This window comes from Anser anser, assembly GCF_964211835.1.
Source record: "Anser anser genome assembly, chromosome: 6".
NCBI classification, from domain to species: Eukaryota; Metazoa; Chordata; class Aves; order Anseriformes; family Anatidae; genus Anser; species Anser anser.
This window is the reverse complement of record NC_139726.1, coordinates 40,989,811-41,008,613: the sequence shown is the minus strand read 5'-3', so window position 1 is coordinate 41,008,613 and position 18,803 is coordinate 40,989,811. Positions and strand designations below refer to the sequence as shown.

At 59.0% G+C, this 18,803-nt stretch overlaps 2 long non-coding RNA genes across 2 annotated transcripts in view; one reads left to right on the top strand and one right to left on the bottom strand.

Moving 5' to 3' along the window:
- The window catches only part of LOC310901946, a 160,802-nt gene that overhangs the window by 99,032 nt on the left and 42,967 nt on the right, over nucleotides 1-18,803 (top strand). The window lies entirely within an intron of this gene.
- LOC310901947 overlaps nucleotides 1-18,803 on the bottom strand; it is a 152,764-nt gene that overhangs the window by 115,387 nt on the left and 18,574 nt on the right. The window lies entirely within an intron of this gene.

Below are 18,803 nucleotides of genomic sequence, written 5' to 3'. Positions count from 1 at the left end.
ACTGGCACAACTGAGAATGCACTTCAGTGAGTCCAGAGAGTGCACTGGTACCACAGGGGATGCACTTCAGTGAGTCCAGAGAGTGCACTAGCACCACTGGGGATGCAATGCAGTGAATCCAGTGAGTGCACTGGCACCACTGGGGATGCAGTGCAGTGAGTCAAGAGAGTGCACTGGCACCACTGGGGATGCACTGCAGTGAGCCCAGAGAGTGCACTGGCACCAGTGGGGATGCGGTGCCGGGAGTCCAGAGAGTGCACTGGCACCACTGGGGATGCAGTGCAGTGAGTCCAGAGAGTGCACTGGCACCACTGGGGATGCACTGCAGTGAGTCCAGAGAGTGCACTGGCACCACTGGGGATGCACTGCAGTGAGTCCAGAGAGTGCACTGGCACCACTGGTGATGCACTGCAGTTACTCCAGAGAGTGCACTGGCACCACTGGGGATGCGGTGCGGTGAGTCCAGAGAGTGCACTGGCACCACTGGGGATGCAGTGCAGTCAGTCCAGTGAGTGTAATGGCACCACTGAGAATGCACTTCAGTGAGTCCAGAGAGTGCACTGGCACCACTGAGAATGCCCTTCAGTGAGTCCAGAGAGTGCACTGGCACCACCGGGGATGCACTGCAGTGAGTCCAGAGAGTGCACTGGCACCACTGGGGATGCACTTCAGTGAGTCCAGAGAGTGCACTGGCACCACTGGGGATGCAGTGCAGTGAGTCCAGAGAGTGCATTGGCACCACTGTGGATGCAGTGCAGTGAGTGCAGAGAGTGCACTGGCACCACTGGGGATGCACTGCAGTGAGTCCAGAGAGTGCACTGGTACCACTGGGGATGCAGTGCAGTGAGTCCAGAGAGTGCACTGGCACCACTGGGGATGCACTGCAGTGAGTCCAGAGAGTGCACTGGCACCACTGGGGATGCAGTGCAGTGAGTCCAGAGAGTGCACTGGCACCACTGGGGATGCACTGCAGTGAGTCCAGAGAGTGCACTGGCAGCACTGGGGATGCAGTGCAGTGAGTCCAGAGAGTGCACTGGCACCACTGGGGATGCACTGCAGTGAGTCCAGAGAGCGCACTGGCACCACTGGGGATGCACTGCAGTGAGTCCACAGAGTGCACTGGCACCACTGAGAATGCACTTCAGTGAGTCCAGAGAGTGCACTGGTACCACTGGGTTGCACTGCAGTGAGTCCAGAGAGTGCACTAGCACCACTGGGGATGCAGTGCAGTGAATCCAGTGAGTGCACTGGCACCACTGGGGATGCAGTGCAGTGAGTCAAGAGAGTGCACTGGCACCACTGGGGATGCACTGCAGTGACCCCAGAGAGTGCACTGGCACCACTGGGGATGCGGTGCCGGGAGTCCAGAGAGTGCACTGGCACCACTGGGGATGCAGTGCAGTGAGTCCACAGAGTGCACTGGCACCACTGGGGATGCAGTGCAGTGAGTCCAGAGAGTGCACTGGCTCCACTGGGGATGCACTGCAGTGAGTCCAGAGAGTGCTCTGGCACCACTGGGGATGCAGTGCAGTGAGTCCAGAGAGTGCACTGGCACCACTGGTGATGCACTGCAGTGAGTCCAGAGAGTGCACTGGCACCACTGAGAATGCCCTTCAGTGAGTCCAGAGAGTGCACTGGCACCACTGGGGATGCAGTGCAGTGAGTCCAGAGAGTGCACTGGCACCACTGGGGATGCACTGCAGTGAGTCCAGAGAGTGCACTGGCACCACTGAGAATGCACTTCAGTGAGTCCAGAGAGCGCACTGGCACCACTGGGGATGCAGTGCAGTGAGTCCAGAGAGTGCACTGGCACCACTGAGAATGCACTTCAGTGAGTCCAAAGAGTGCACTGGCACCACTGGGGATGCACTGCAGTGAGTCCAGAGAGTGCACTAGCACCACTGGGAATGTAGTGCAGTGAATCCAGTGAGTGCACTGGCACCAGTGGGGATGCACTGCAGTGAGTCCAGAGAGTGCACTGGCACCACTGGGGATGCACTGCAGTGAGCCCAGAGAGTGCACTGGCACCACTGCAGATGCAGTACAGTGAGTCCAGTGAATGCACTGGCAACACTGGGGATGCAGTGCAGTGAGTCCAGAGAGTGCACTGGCACCACTGGCGATGCAGTGCAGTGAGTCCAGTGAGTGCACTGGCACCACTGGGGATGCAGTGCAGTGAGTCCAGAGAGTGCACTGGCGCCACTGGGGATGCACTGCAGTGAGTCCAGAGAGTGCACTGGCACCACTGATGATGCAGTACAGTGAGTCCAGTGAGTGCACTGGCACCACTGGGGATGCAGTGCAGTGACTCGAGAGAGTGCACTGGCACCACTGGGGATGCAGTGCAGTGACTCCAGAGAGTGCACTGGCACCACTTGGGATGCAGTGCAGTGAGTCCAGAGAGTGCACTGGCACCACTGGGGATGCACTGAGTCCAGAGAGTGCATTGGCACCACTGGGGATGCAGTGCAGTGAGTCCAGAGAGTGCACTGGCACCACTGGGGATGCACTGCAGTGAGTCCACAGAGTGCACTGGTACCACTGGGGATGCAGTGCAGTGAGTCCAGAGAGTGCACTGGCACCACTGGGGATGCACTGCAGTGAGTCCAGAGAGTGCACTGGCACCACTGGGGATGCACTGCAGTGAGTCCAGAGAGTGCACTGGCACCACTGGGGATGCAGTGCAGTGAGTCCAGAGAGTGCACTGGCACCACTGGGGATGCAGTTCAGTGAGTCCAGAGAGTGCACTGGCACCACTGGGGATGCACTGCAGTGAGTCCAGAGAGCGCACTGGCACCACTGGGGATGCACTGCAGTGAGTCCACAGAGTGCACTGGCACCACTGGGGATGCAGTGCAGTGAGTCCAGAGAGTGCACTGGCACCACTGGGGATGCACTGCAGTGAGCCCAGAGAGTGCACTGGCACCACTGGGGATGCGGTGCCGGGAGTCCAGAGAGTGCACTGGCACCAGTGGGGATGCAGTGCAGTGAGTCCAGAGAGTGCACTGGCACCACTGGGGATGCAGTGCAGTGAGTCCAGAGAGTGCACTGGCACCACTGGGGATGCAGTGCAGTGAGTCCAGAGAGTGCACTGGCACCACTGGGGATGCACTGCAGTGAGTCCAGAGAGTGCACTGGCACCACTGGTGATGCACTGCAGTTACTCCAGAGAGTGCACTAGCACCACTGGGGATGCGGTGCGGTGAGTCCAGAGAGTGCACTGGCACCACTGGGGATGCAGTGCAGTCAGTCCAGTGAGTGTAATGGCACCACTGAGAATGCACTTCAGTGAGTCCAGAGAGTGCACTGGCACCACTGAGAATGCCCTTCAGTGAGTCCAGAGAGTGCACTGGCACCACTGGGGATGCACTGCAGTGAGTCCAGAGAGTGCACTGGCACCACTGGGGATGCAGTACAGTGAGTCCAGAGAGTGCACTGGCACCACTGAGGATACACTTCAGTGAGTCCAGAGAGTGCACTGGCACCACTGGGGATGCAGTGCAGTGAGTCCAGAGACTTCACTGGCACCACTGGGGATGCACTGCAGTGAGTCCAGAGACTGCACTGGCACCACTGGGGATGCAGTGCAGTGAGTCCAGAGAGTGCACTGGTACCACTGGGGATGCAGTGCAGTGAGTCCAGAGAGTGCACTGGCACCACTGGGGATGCACTGCAGTGAGTCCAGAGAGTGCACTGGCACCACTGGGGATGCACTGCAGTGAGTCCAGAGAGTGCACTGGCACCACTGGGGATGCACTGCAGTGAGTCCAGAGAGTGCACTGGCAGCACTGGGGATGCAGTGCAGTGAGTCCAGAGAGTGCACTGGCACCACTGGGGATGCACTGCAGTGAGTCCAGAGAGCGCACTGGCACCACTGGGGATGCACTGCAGTGAGTCCACAGAGTGCACTGGCACCACTGAGAATGCACTTCAGTGAGTCCAGAGAGTGCACTGGTACCACAGGGGATGCACTTCAGTGAGTCCAGAGAGTGCACTAGCACCACTGGGGATGCAGTGCAGTGAATCCAGTGAGTGCACTGGCACCACTGGGGATGCAGTGCAGTGAGTCAAGAGAGTGCACTGGCACCACTGGGGATGCACTGCAGTGAGCCCAGAGAGTGCACTGGCACCACTGGGGATGCGGTGCCGGGAGTCCAGAGAGTGCACTGGCACCACTGGGGATGCAGTGCAGTGAGTCCAGAGAGTGCACTGGCACCACTGGGGATGCAGTGCAGTGAGTCCAGAGAGTGCACTGGCACCACTGGGGATGCACTGCAGTGAGTCCAGAGAGTGCACTGGCACCACTGGGGATGCACTGCAGTGAGTCCAGAGAGTGCACTGGCACCACTGGTGATGCACTGCAGTTACTCCAGAGAGTGCACTGGCACCACTGGGGATGCGGTGCGGTGAGTCCAGAGAGTGCACTGGCACCACTGGGGATGCAGTGCAGTCAGTCCAGTGATTGTAATGGCACCACTGAGAATACACTTCAGTGAGTCCAGAGAGTGCACTGGCACCACTGAGAATGCCCTTCAGTGAGTCCAGAGAGTGCACTGGCACCACCGGGGATGCACTGCAGTGAGTCCAGAGAGTGCACTGGCACCACTGGGGATGCAGTGCAGTGAGTCCAGAGAGTGCACTGGCACCACTGGGGATGCACTTCAGTGAGTCCAGAGAGTGCACTGGCACCACTGGGGATGCAGTGCAGTGAGTACAGAGAGTGCACTGGCACCACTGGGGATGCACTGCAGTGAGTCCAGAGAGTGCACTGGCAGCACTGGGGATGCAGTGCAGTGAGTCCAGAGAGTGCACTGGCACCACTGGGGATGCACTGCAGTGAGTCCAGAGAGTGCACTGGCACCACTGGGGATGCACTGCAGTGAGTCCACAGAGTGCACTGGCACCACTGAGAATGCACTTCAGTGAGTCCAGAGAGTGCACTGGTACCACTGGGTTGCACTGCAGTGAGTCCAGAGAGTGCACTAGCACCACTGGGGATGCAGTGCAGAGAATCCAGTGAGTGCACTGGCACCACTGGGGATGCAGTGCAGTGAGTCAAGAGAGTGCACTGGCACCACTGGGGATGCACTGCAGTGAGCCCAGAGAGTGCACTGGCACCACTGGGGATGCGGTGCCGGGAGTCCAGAGAGTGCACTGGCACCACTGGGGATGCAGTGCAGTGAGTCCACAGAGTGCACTGGCACCACTGGGGATGCAGTGCAGTGAGTCCAGAGAGTGCACTGGCACCACTGGGGATGCACTGCAGTGAGTCCAGAGAGTGCACTGGCACCACTGGGGATGCAGTGCAGTGAGTCCAGAGAGTGCACTGGCACCACTGGTGATGCACTGCAGTGAGTCCAGAGAGTGCACTGGCACCACTGAGAATGCCCTTCAGTGAGTCCAGAGAGTGCACTGGCACCACTGGGGATGCAGTGCAGTGAGTCCAGAGAGTGCACTGGCACCACTGGGGATGCACTGCAGTGAGTCCAGAGAGTGCACTGGCACCACTGAGAATGCACTTCAGTGAGTCCAGAGAGCGCACTGGCACCACTGGGGATGCAGTGCAGTGAGTCCAGAGAGTGCACTGGCACCACTGAGAATGCACTTCAGTGAGTCCAAAGAGTGCACTGGCACCACTGGGGATGCACTGCAGTGAGTCCAGAGAGTGCACTAGCACCACTGGGAATGTAGTGCAGTGAATCCAGTGAGTGCACTGGCACCAGTGGGGATGCACTGCAGTGAGTCCAGAGAGTGCACTGGCACCACTGGGGATGCACTGCAGTGAGCCCAGAGAGTGCACTGGCACCACTGGAGATGCAGTACAGTGAGTCCAGTGAATGCACTGGCAACACTGGGGATGCAGTGCAGTGAGTCCAGAGAGTGCACTGGCACCACTGGCGATGCAGTGCAGTGAGTCCAGTGAGTGCACTGGCACCACTGGGGATGCAGTGCAGTGAGTCCAGAGAGTGCACTGGCGCCACTGGGGATGCACTGCAGTGAGTCCAGAGAGTGCACTGGCACCAGAGGGAATGCACTGCAGTGAGTCCAGTGAGTGCACTGGCACCACTGGGGATGCAGTGCAGTGAGTGCAGAGAGTGCACTGGCACCACTGGACATGCAGTGCAGTGAGTCCAGAGAGTGCAGTGGCACCACTGGGGATGCAATGCAGTGAGTCCAGAGAGTGCACTGGCAATACTGGGGATGCAGTGCAGTGAGTCCAGAGAGTGCACTGGCACCACTGGGGCTGCAGTGCAGTGAGTCCAGAGAGTGCACTGGCACCACTGGGGATGCAGTGCAGTGAGTCCAGAGAGTGCTCTGGCACCACTGGGGATGCACTGAAGTGAGTCCAGAGAGTGCATTGGCACCAGAGGGAATGCACGTCAGTGAGTCCAGAGAGTGCACTGGCACAACTGGGGATGCAGCGCAGTGAGTCCAGAGAGTGCACTGGCACCACAGGTGATGCAGTGCAGTGAGTCCAGAGAGTGCACTGGCAGCACAGGGGATGCAGTGCAGTGAGTCCAGAGAGTGCTCTGGCACCACTGGGGATGCACTGAAGTGAGTCCAGAGAGTGCATTGGCACCAGAGGGAATGCACGTCAGTGAGTCCAGAGAGTGCACTGGCACCACTGCGGATGCGGTGCAGTGAGTCCAGAGAGTGCACTGGCACCACAGGTGATGCAGTGCAGTGAGTCCAGAGAGTGCACTGGCAGCACAGGGGATGCAGTGCAGTGAGTCCAGAGAGTGCACTGGCACCACAGGTGATGCACTCCAGTGAGTCCAGAGAGTGCACTTGCACCACGGGTGATGCAGTGCAGTGACGCCAGAGAGTGCACTGGCAGCATTGGGGTGCAGTGCAGTGAGTCCAGAGAGTGCTCTGGCACCACTGGGGATGCAGTGCAGTGAGTGCAGAGAGTGCACTGGCACCACTGGGGATGCAGTGCAGTGAGTCCAGAGAGTGCACTGGCACCACTGGTGATGCACTGCAGTTACTCCACAGAGTGCACTGGCACCACTGGGGATGCGGTGCGGTGAGTCCAGAGAGTGCACTGGCACCACTGGTGATGCACTGCAGTGAGTCCAGAGAGTGCACTGGCACCACTGAGAATGCCCTTCAGTGAGTCCAGAGAGTGCACTGGCACCACTGGGGATGCACTGCAGTGAGTCCAGAGAGTGCACTGGCACCACTGGGGATGCACTGCAGTGAGTCCAGAGAGTGCACTGGCACCACTGACAATGCACTTCAGTGAGTCCAGAGAGCGCACTGGCACCACTGGGGATGCAGTGCAGTGAGTCCAGAGAGTGCACTGGCACCACTGAGAATGCACTTCAGTGAGTCCAAAGAGTGCACTGGCACCACTGGGGATGCACTGCAGTGAGTCCAGAGAGTGCACTAGCACCACTGGGAATGTAGTGCAGTGAATCCAGTGAGTGCACTGGCACCAGTGGGGATGCACTGCAGTGAGTCCAGAGAGTGCACTGGCACCACTGGGGATGCACTGCAGTGAGCCCAGAGAGTGCACTGGCACCACTGGAGATGCAGTACAGTGAGTCCAGTGAATGCACTGGCAACACTGGGGATGCAGTGCAGTGAGTCCAGAGAGTGCACTGGCACCACTGGTGATGCAGTTTAGTGAGTCCAGTGAGTGCACTGGCACCACTGGGGATGCAGTGCAGTGAGTCCAGAGAGTGCACTGGCGCCACTGGGGATGCACTGCAGTGAGTCCAGAGAGTGCACTGGCACCACTGATGATGCAGTACAGTGAGTCCAGTGAGTGCACTGGCACCACTGGGGATGTAGTGCAGTGACTCGAGAGAGTGCACTGGCACCACTGGGGATGCAGTGCAGTGACTCCAGAGAGTGCACTAGCACCACTTGGGATGCAGTGCAGTGAGTCCAGAGAGTGCACTGGCACCACTGGGGATGCACTGCAGTGAGTCCAGAGAGTGCATTGGCACCACTGGGGATGCAGTGCAGTGAGTCCAGAGAGTGCACTGGCACCACTGGGGATGCACTGCAGTGAGTCCAGAGAGTGCACTGGCACCACTGGGGATGCAGTGCAGTGAGTCCAGAGAGTGCACTGGCACCACTGGGGATGCAGTGCAGTGAGTCCAGAGAGTGCACTGGCAGCACTGGGGATGCAGTGCAGTGAGTCCAGAGAGTGCACTGGCACCACTGGGGATGCACTGCAGTGAGTCCAGAGAGCGCACTGGCACCACTGGGGATGCACTGCAGTGAGTCCACAGAGTGCACTGGCACAACTGAGAATGCACTTCAGTGAGTCCAGAGAGTGCACTGGTACCACAGGGGATGCACTTCAGTGAGTCCAGAGAGTGCACTAGCACCACTGGGGATGCAATGCAGTGAATCCAGTGAGTGCACTGGCACCACTGGGGATGCAGTGCAGTGAGTCAAGAGAGTGCACTGGCACCACTGGGGATGCACTGCAGTGAGCCCAGAGAGTGCACTGGCACCAGTGGGGATGCGGTGCCGGGAGTCCAGAGAGTGCACTGGCACCACTGGGGATGCAGTGCAGTGAGTCCAGAGAGTGCACTGGCACCACTGGGGATGCACTGCAGTGAGTCCAGAGAGTGCACTGGCACCACTGGGGATGCACTGCAGTGAGTCCAGAGAGTGCACTGGCACCACTGGTGATGCACTGCAGTTACTCCAGAGAGTGCACTGGCACCACTGGGGATGCGGTGCGGTGAGTCCAGAGAGTGCACTGGCACCACTGGGGATGCAGTGCAGTCAGTCCAGTGAGTGTAATGGCACCACTGAGAATGCACTTCAGTGAGTCCAGAGAGTGCACTGGCACCACTGAGAATGCCCTTCAGTGAGTCCAGAGAGTGCACTGGCACCACCGGGGATGCACTGCAGTGAGTCCAGAGAGTGCACTGGCACCACTGGGGATGCACTTCAGTGAGTCCAGAGAGTGCACTGGCACCACTGGGGATGCAGTGCAGTGAGTCCAGAGAGTGCATTGGCACCACTGTGGATGCAGTGCAGTGAGTGCAGAGAGTGCACTGGCACCACTGGGGATGCACTGCAGTGAGTCCAGAGAGTGCACTGGTACCACTGGGGATGCAGTGCAGTGAGTCCAGAGAGTGCACTGGCACCACTGGGGATGCACTGCAGTGAGTCCAGAGAGTGCACTGGCACCACTGGGGATGCAGTGCAGTGAGTCCAGAGAGTGCACTGGCACCACTGGGGATGCACTGCAGTGAGTCCAGAGAGTGCACTGGCAGCACTGGGGATGCAGTGCAGTGAGTCCAGAGAGTGCACTGGCACCACTGGGGATGCACTGCAGTGAGTCCAGAGAGCGCACTGGCACCACTGGGGATGCACTGCAGTGAGTCCACAGAGTGCACTGGCACCACTGAGAATGCACTTCAGTGAGTCCAGAGAGTGCACTGGTACCACTGGGTTGCACTGCAGTGAGTCCAGAGAGTGCACTAGCACCACTGGGGATGCAGTGCAGTGAATCCAGTGAGTGCACTGGCACCACTGGGGATGCAGTGCAGTGAGTCAAGAGAGTGCACTGGCACCACTGGGGATGCACTGCAGTGACCCCAGAGAGTGCACTGGCACCACTGGGGATGCGGTGCCGGGAGTCCAGAGAGTGCACTGGCACCACTGGGGATGCAGTGCAGTGAGTCCACAGAGTGCACTGGCACCACTGGGGATGCAGTGCAGTGAGTCCAGAGAGTGCACTGGCTCCACTGGGGATGCACTGCAGTGAGTCCAGAGAGTGCTCTGGCACCACTGGGGATGCAGTGCAGTGAGTCCAGAGAGTGCACTGGCACCACTGGTGATGCACTGCAGTGAGTCCAGAGAGTGCACTGGCACCACTGAGAATGCCCTTCAGTGAGTCCAGAGAGTGCACTGGCACCACTGGGGATGCAGTGCAGTGAGTCCAGAGAGTGCACTGGCACCACTGGGGATGCACTGCAGTGAGTCCAGAGAGTGCACTGGCACCACTGAGAATGCACTTCAGTGAGTCCAGAGAGCGCACTGGCACCACTGGGGATGCAGTGCAGTGAGTCCAGAGAGTGCACTGGCACCACTGAGAATGCACTTCAGTGAGTCCAAAGAGTGCACTGGCACCACTGGGGATGCACTGCAGTGAGTCCAGAGAGTGCACTAGCACCACTGGGAATGTAGTGCAGTGAATCCAGTGAGTGCACTGGCACCAGTGGGGATGCACTGCAGTGAGTCCAGAGAGTGCACTGGCACCACTGGGGATGCACTGCAGTGAGCCCAGAGAGTGCACTGGCACCACTGCAGATGCAGTACAGTGAGTCCAGTGAATGCACTGGCAACACTGGGGATGCAGTGCAGTGAGTCCAGAGAGTGCACTGGCACCACTGGCGATGCAGTGCAGTGAGTCCAGTGAGTGCACTGGCACCACTGGGGATGCAGTGCAGTGAGTCCAGAGAGTGCACTGGCGCCACTGGGGATGCACTGCAGTGAGTCCAGAGAGTGCACTGGCACCACTGATGATGCAGTACAGTGAGTCCAGTGAGTGCACTGGCACCACTGGGGATGCAGTGCAGTGACTCGAGAGAGTGCACTGGCACCACTGGGGATGCAGTGCAGTGACTCCAGAGAGTGCACTGGCACCACTTGGGATGCAGTGCAGTGAGTCCAGAGAGTGCACTGGCACCACTGGGGATGCACTGAGTCCAGAGAGTGCATTGGCACCACTGGGGATGCAGTGCAGTGAGTCCAGAGAGTGCACTGGCACCACTGGGGATGCACTGCAGTGAGTCCACAGAGTGCACTGGTACCACTGGGGATGCAGTGCAGTGAGTCCAGAGAGTGCACTGGCACCACTGGGGATGCACTGCAGTGAGTCCAGAGAGTGCACTGGCACCACTGGGGATGCACTGCAGTGAGTCCAGAGAGTGCACTGGCACCACTGGGGATGCAGTGCAGTGAGTCCAGAGAGTGCACTGGCACCACTGGGGATGCAGTTCAGTGAGTCCAGAGAGTGCACTGGCACCACTGGGGATGCACTGCAGTGAGTCCAGAGAGCGCACTGGCACCACTGGGGATGCACTGCAGTGAGTCCACAGAGTGCACTGGCACCACTGGGGATGCAGTGCAGTGAGTCCAGAGAGTGCACTGGCACCACTGGGGATGCACTGCAGTGAGCCCAGAGAGTGCACTGGCACCACTGGGGATGCGGTGCCGGGAGTCCAGAGAGTGCACTGGCACCAGTGGGGATGCAGTGCAGTGAGTCCAGAGAGTGCACTGGCACCACTGGGGATGCAGTGCAGTGAGTCCAGAGAGTGCACTGGCACCACTGGGGATGCAGTGCAGTGAGTCCAGAGAGTGCACTGGCACCACTGGGGATGCACTGCAGTGAGTCCAGAGAGTGCACTGGCACCACTGGTGATGCACTGCAGTTACTCCAGAGAGTGCACTAGCACCACTGGGGATGCGGTGCGGTGAGTCCAGAGAGTGCACTGGCACCACTGGGGATGCAGTGCAGTCAGTCCAGTGAGTGTAATGGCACCACTGAGAATGCACTTCAGTGAGTCCAGAGAGTGCACTGGCACCACTGAGAATGCCCTTCAGTGAGTCCAGAGAGTGCACTGGCACCACTGGGGATGCACTGCAGTGAGTCCAGAGAGTGCACTGGCACCACTGGGGATGCAGTACAGTGAGTCCAGAGAGTGCACTGGCACCACTGAGGATACACTTCAGTGAGTCCAGAGAGTGCACTGGCACCACTGGGGATGCAGTGCAGTGAGTCCAGAGACTTCACTGGCACCACTGGGGATGCACTGCAGTGAGTCCAGAGACTGCACTGGCACCACTGGGGATGCAGTGCAGTGAGTCCAGAGAGTGCACTGGTACCACTGGGGATGCAGTGCAGTGAGTCCAGAGAGTGCACTGGCACCACTGGGGATGCACTGCAGTGAGTCCAGAGAGTGCACTGGCACCACTGGGGATGCACTGCAGTGAGTCCAGAGAGTGCACTGGCACCACTGGGGATGCACTGCAGTGAGTCCAGAGAGTGCACTGGCAGCACTGGGGATGCAGTGCAGTGAGTCCAGAGAGTGCACTGGCACCACTGGGGATGCACTGCAGTGAGTCCAGAGAGCGCACTGGCACCACTGGGGATGCACTGCAGTGAGTCCACAGAGTGCACTGGCACCACTGAGAATGCACTTCAGTGAGTCCAGAGAGTGCACTGGTACCACTGGGTTGCACTGCAGTGAGTCCAGAGAGTGCACTAGCACCACTGGGGATGCAGTGCAGTGAATCCAGTGAGTGCACTGGCACCACTGGGGATGCAGTGCAGTGAGTCCAGAGAGTGCACTGGCACCACTGGGGATGCACTGCAGTGAGTCCAGAGAGTGCTCTGGCACCACTGGGGATGCAGTGCAGTGAGTCCAGAGAGTGCACTGGCACCACTGGCGATGCAGTGCAGTGAGTCCAGAGAGTGCACTGGCACCACTGGTGATGCACTGCAGTTACTCCAGAGAGTGCACTGGCACCACTGGGGATGCGGTGCGGTGAGTCCAGAGAGTGCACTGGCACCACTGGGGATGCAGTGCAGTCAGTCCAGTGAGTGTACTGGCACCACTGTGGAAACACTGCAGTGAGTCCAGAGAGTGCACTGGCACCACTGAGAATGCCCTTCAGTGAGTCCAGAGAGTGCACTGGCACCACTGGTGCACTGCAGTGAGTCCACAGAGTGCACTAGCACCACTGGGGATGCAGTGCAGTGAGTCCAGAGAGTGCACTCGCACCACTGGGGATGCACTTCAGTGAGTCCAGAGAGTGCACGCGCTCCACTGGGGATGCAGTACAGTGAGTCCAGAGAGTGCACTGGCACCACTGGGGATGCAGTGCAGTGAGTCCAGAGAGTGCACTGGCAGCAAAGAGGATGCAGTGCAGTGAGTCCAGAGAGTGCTCTGGCACCACTGGGGATGCAGTGCAGTGAGTCCAGAGAGTGCACTGGCACCACTGGGGATGCAGTGCAGTGAGTCCAGAGAGTGCACTGGCACCACTGGGGATGCACTTCAGTGAGTCCAGAGAGTGCACTGGCACCACTGGTGATGCACTGCAGTGAGTCCAGAGAGTGCACTGGCACCACTGGGGATGCACTGTAGTGAGTCCAGAGAGTGCACTGGCACCACTGGGGATGCAGTGCAGTGAGTCCAGAGAGTGCACTGGCACCAGAGGGAATGCACTGCAGTGAGTCCAGTGAGTGCACTGGCACCACTGGGGATGCAGTGCAGTGAGTGCAGAGAGTGCACTGGCACCACTGGGGATGCAGTGCAGTGAGTCCAGAGAGTGCACTGGCACCACTGGGGATGCAGTGCAGTGAGTCCAGAGAGTGCACTGGCAGCACTGGTGATGCAGTGCAGTGAGTCCAGAGAGTGCACTGGCAATACTGGGGATGCAGTGCACTGAGTCCAGAGAGTGCACTGGCACCACTGGGGCTGCAGTGCAGTGAGTCCAGAGAGTGCACTGGCACCACTGGTGATGCAGTGCAGTGAGTCCAGAGAGTGCTCTGGCACCACTGGGGATGCACTGAAGTGAGTCCAGAGAGTGCACTGGCACCACTGGGGATGCAGTGCAGTGAGTCCAGAGAGTGCACTGGCAACACTGGGGTTGCAGTGCAGTGAGTCCAGAGAGTGCACTGGCACCACTGGGGATGCAGTGCAGTGAGTCCAGAGTGTGCACTGGTACCACTTGGGATGCAGTGCAGTGAGTCCAGTGAGTGCACTGGCACCACTGGGGATGCAGTGCAGTGAGTCCAGAGAGTGCATTGGCACCACTGGGGATGCAGTGCAGTGAGTCCAGAGAGTGCACTGGCACCACTGGGGATGCACTGCAGTCACTCCAGAGAGTGCACTGGCACCACTGATGATGCAGTACAGTGAGTCCAGTGAGCGCACTGGCACCACTGGGGATGTAGTGCAGTGACTCGAGAGAGTGCACTGGCACCACTGGGGATGCAGTGCAGTGAGTCCAGAGAGTGCACTGGCACCACTGGGGATGCAGTGCAGTGAGTCCAGAGAGTGCACTGGCACCACTGGGGATGCAGTGCAGTGAGTCCAGAGAGTGCACTGGCACCACTGGGGATGCACTGCAGTGAGTCCAGAGAGCGCACTGGCACCACTGGGGATGCACTGCAGTGAGTCCACAGAGTGCACTGGAACCACTGAGAATGCACTTCAGTGAGTCCAGAGAGTGCACTGGCACCACTGGGGAATGCAGTGCAGTGAGTCCAGTGAGTACACTGGCACCACTGGGGATGCAGTGCAGTGAGTCAAGAGAGTGCACTGGCACCACTGGGGATGCACTGCAGTGAGCCCAGAGAGTGCACTGGCACCACTGGGGATGCGGTGCCGGGAGTCTAGAGAGTGCTTTGGCACCACTGGGGATGCAGTGCAGTGAGTCCAGAGAGTGCACTGGCACCACTGGGGATGCAGTGCAGTGAGTCCAGAGACTGCACTGGCACCACTGGGGATGCACTGCAGTGAGTCCAGAGAGTGCACTGGCACCACTGGGGATGCAGTGCGGTGAGTCCAGAGAATGCACTGGCACCAATGGGGATGCAGTGCAGTGAGTCCAGAGAGCGCACTGGCTCCACTGGTGATGCAGTGCAGTCAGTCCTCTGAGTGTACTGGCACCACTGGGGATGCAGTGCAGTGAGTCCAGAGAGTGCACTGGCACCACTGAGAATGCACTTCAGTGAGTCCAGAGAGTGCACTGGCACCACTGGGGATGCAGTGCAGTGATTCCACAGAGTGCAGTGGCACCACTGGGGATGCAGTGCAGTGAGTCCAGAGAGTGCACTGGCACCACTGGGGATGCAGTGTAGTGAGTGCAGAGAGTGCACTGTGAACACTGGGGATGCAGTGCAGTGAGTCCAGAGAGTGCACTGGCACCACTGGGGATGCAGTGCAGTGAGTCCAGAGTGTGCACTGGCACCACTGGGGATGCACTGCAGTGAGTTCAGAGATTGCACTGGCACCACTGGGGATGCACCTCAGTGAGTCCAGAGAGTGCACTGGCACCACTGGTGATGCACTGTAGTGAGTCCAGAGAATGCACTGGCACCACTGGGGATGCAGTGCAGTGAGTCCAGAGAGTGCACTGGCGCCACTGGGGATGCACTGCAGTGAGTCCAGAGAGTGCACTGGCACCACTGGGGATGCACTGCAGTGAGTCCAGAGAGTGCACTGTCACCACTGGTGATGCAGTACAGTGAGTCCACAGAGTGCACTGGTACCAGTGGGGATGCAGTACACTGAGTCCAGAGAGTGCAGTGGCACCACTGGGCATGCAGTGCAGTGAGTCCAGAGAGCGCACTGGCACCACTGGGGATGCACTTCAGTGACTCCAGAGAGTGCACTGGCACCACTGGGGATGCAGTGCAGTGAGTCCAAAGACTTCACTGGCAAAACTGGAGATGCAGTGCAGTGAGTCCAGAGAGTGCACTGGCACCACTGGGGATGCAGTGCAGTGAGTCCAGAGATTGCACTGGCACCACCGGGGCTGCAGTGCAGTGAGTCCAGAGAGTGCACTGGCACCACTGGGGATGCAGTGCAGTGAGTCCAGAGAGTGCACTGGCACCACTGGGGATGCGGTGCGGTGAGTCCAGAGAGTGCACTGGCACCACTGGGGATGCACTACAGTGAGTCCAGAGATTGCACTGGCACCACTGGGGATGCAGTGCACTGAGTCCAGAGAGTGCACTGGCACCACTGGGGATGCAGTGCAGTGACTCGAGAGAGTGCACTGGCACCACTGGGGATGCACTTCAGTGAGTCCAGAGAGTGCACTGACACCACTGGGGATGCAGTGCAGTGAGTCCAGAGAGTGCACTGGAACCACTGGGGATGCAGTGCAGTGAGTCCAGAGAGTGCTCTGGCACCACTGGGGATGCACTGCAGTGAGTCCAGAGAGTACACTGGCACCACTGGGGATGCAGTGCAGTGAGTCCAGAGAGTTCACTGGCACCACTGGGGATGCAGTCCAGTGAGTCCAGTGAGTGCACTGGCACCACTGGGTATGCAGTGCAGTGACTGCAGAGCGTACACTGGCACCACCGGGGATTCACTGCAGTGAGTCCAGAGAGTGCACTGGCACCACCTGTGATGCAGTGCAGTGATTCCAGTGAGTGCACTGGCACCACTGGGGATGCAGTGCTGTGACTCCAGAGAGCGCACTGGCACCACTGGGGATGCAGTGCAGTCAGTCCAGTGAGTGCACTGGTACCACTGGGGGTGCAGTACAGTGAGTCCAGAGAGTGCACTGACACCACTGGGGATGCACTGCAGTGAGTCCAGACAGTGCACTGGCACCACTGGGGATGCACTGCAGTCAGTCCAGAGAGTGCACTGGCACCACTGGGGATGCACTGCAGTTAGTCCAGAGAGTGCATTGTCACCACTGGGGATGCAGTACAGTGAGTCCACATAGTGCACTGGCACCAGTGGGGATGCAGTACAGTGAGTCCAGAGAGTGCACTGGCACCACTGGGGATGCACTGCAGTGAGTCCAGAGAGTGCCATGGCACCACTGGGGATGCACTTGAGTGACTCCACAGAGTGCACTGGCAACACTGGGGATGCAGTGCAGTGAGTCCAGAGAGTGCACTGGCCCCACTGGGGATGCAGTGCAGTGAGTCCAGAGAGTGCACTGGCACCACTGGGGATGCAGTGAAGTGAGTGCAGAGAGTGCACTGGCACCACTGGGGATGCACTGCAGTGAGTCCAGAGAGTGCACTGGCACCACTGGGGATGCATTGCAGTGAGTCCAGAGAGTGCACTGGCACCACTGGGGATGCAGTGCAGTGAGTCCAGAGAGTGCACTGGCACCACTGGGGATGCAGTGCAGTGAGTCCAGTGAGTGTACTGGCACCACTGGGGATGCACTTCAGTGAGCCCAGAGAGTGCACTGGCACCACTGAGAATGCACTTCAGTGAGTCCAGAGAGTGCACTGGCACCACTGGGGATGCACTGCAGTGAGTCCAGAGAGTGCACTAGCACCACTGGGGATGCAGTGCAGTGAATCCTGTGAGTACACTGGCACCACTGGGGATGCAGAGCAGTGAGTCCAGAGAGCTCACTGGCACCACTGGGGATGCAGTGCAGTGAGTCCAGAGAGTGCACTGGCACCACTGGAGATGCAGTACAGTGAGTCCAGTGAATGCACTGGAACCACTGGGGATGCAGTGCAGTGAGTCCAGAGAGTGCACTGGCACCACTGGTGATGCAGTACAGTGAGTCCAGTGAGTGCACTGGTACCACTGGGCCTGCAGTGCAGTGAGTCCAGAGAGTGCACTGGCACCACTGGGGATGCAGTGAAGTGAGTCCAGAGAGTGCACTGGCACCACCTATGATGCAGTACAGTGAGTCCAGTGAGTGCACTGGCACTACTGGGGATGTAGTGCAGTGACTCGAGAGAGTGCACTGGCACCACTGGGGATGCACTGAAATGACTCCAGAGAGTGCACTGGCACCACTGGGGATGCAGTGCAGTGAGTCCAGAGAGTGCACTGGCAGCAGTGGGGATGCAGTGCAGTGAGTCCAGAGAGTGCACTGGCACCACTGGGGATGCAGTGCAGTGAGTCCAGAGACTTCACTGGCACCACTGGGAATGCAGTGCAGTGAGTGCAGAGAGTGCACTGGCACCACTGGGGATGCAGTGCAGTGAGTCCAGAGAGTGCACTGGCACCACTGGGGATGCACTGCAGTGAGTCCAGAGAGTGCACTGGCACCACTGGGGATGCACTGCAGTGAGTCCAGAGAGTGCACTGGCACCACTGGGGATGCACTACAGTGAGTCCAGAGATTGCACTGGCACCACTGGGGATGCAGTGCAGTGAGTCCAGAGAGTGCACTGGCACCACTGGTGATGCACTGCAGTGAGTCCAGAGAGTGCACTGGCACCACTGGGGATGCACTTCAGTGAGTCCAGAGAGTGTACTGACACCACTGGGGATGCGGTGCAGTGAGTCCAGAGAGTGCACTGGCACCACTGGGGATGCAGTGCAGTGAGTCCAGAGAGTGCACTGGCACCACTGGTGATGCAGTCCAGTGAGTCCAGTGAATGCACTGGCACCACTGGGGATGCTGTGCAGTGAGTGCAGAGAGTGCACTGGCACCACCTGTGATGCAGTACAGTGTGTCCAGTGAGTGCACTGGCACCACTGGGGATGCAGTGCTGTGACTCCGGAGAGCGCACTGGCACCACTGGGGATGCAGTGCAGTCAGTCCAGTGAGTGCACTGGCACCACTGGGGATGCAGTGCAGTGAGTCCAGAGAGTGCAATGGCACCAATGGGGATGCACTGCAGTGAGTCCAGAGAGTGCACTGGCACCACTGGGGATGCAGTGCAGTGAGTCCAGAGATTGCACTGGCACCACTGGGGATGCAGTGCAGTGAGTCCAGAGAGCGCACTGGCACCACTGGGGATGCAGTGCAGTGAGTCCAGAGAGTGCACTGGCACCACTGGGGATGCACTGCAGTGAGTCCAGAGAGTGCACTGGCACCACTGGGGATGCAGTGCAGTGAGTCCAGAGAGTGCACTGGCACCACTGGGGCTGCAGTGCAGTGAGTCCAGAGAGTGCACTGGCACCTTTGGGGATGCACTGCAGTGAGTCCAGAGATTGCACTGGCACCACTGGGGATGGAGTGCAGTGAGTCCAGAGAGTGCACTGGCACCACTGGGGATGCACTTCAGTGAGTTCAGAGAGTGCACTGGCACCACTGGGGATGGGTTTCAAGCCAACTGCATTAACCGCTCATGCTTCTTTCTTATGAGACGTTAG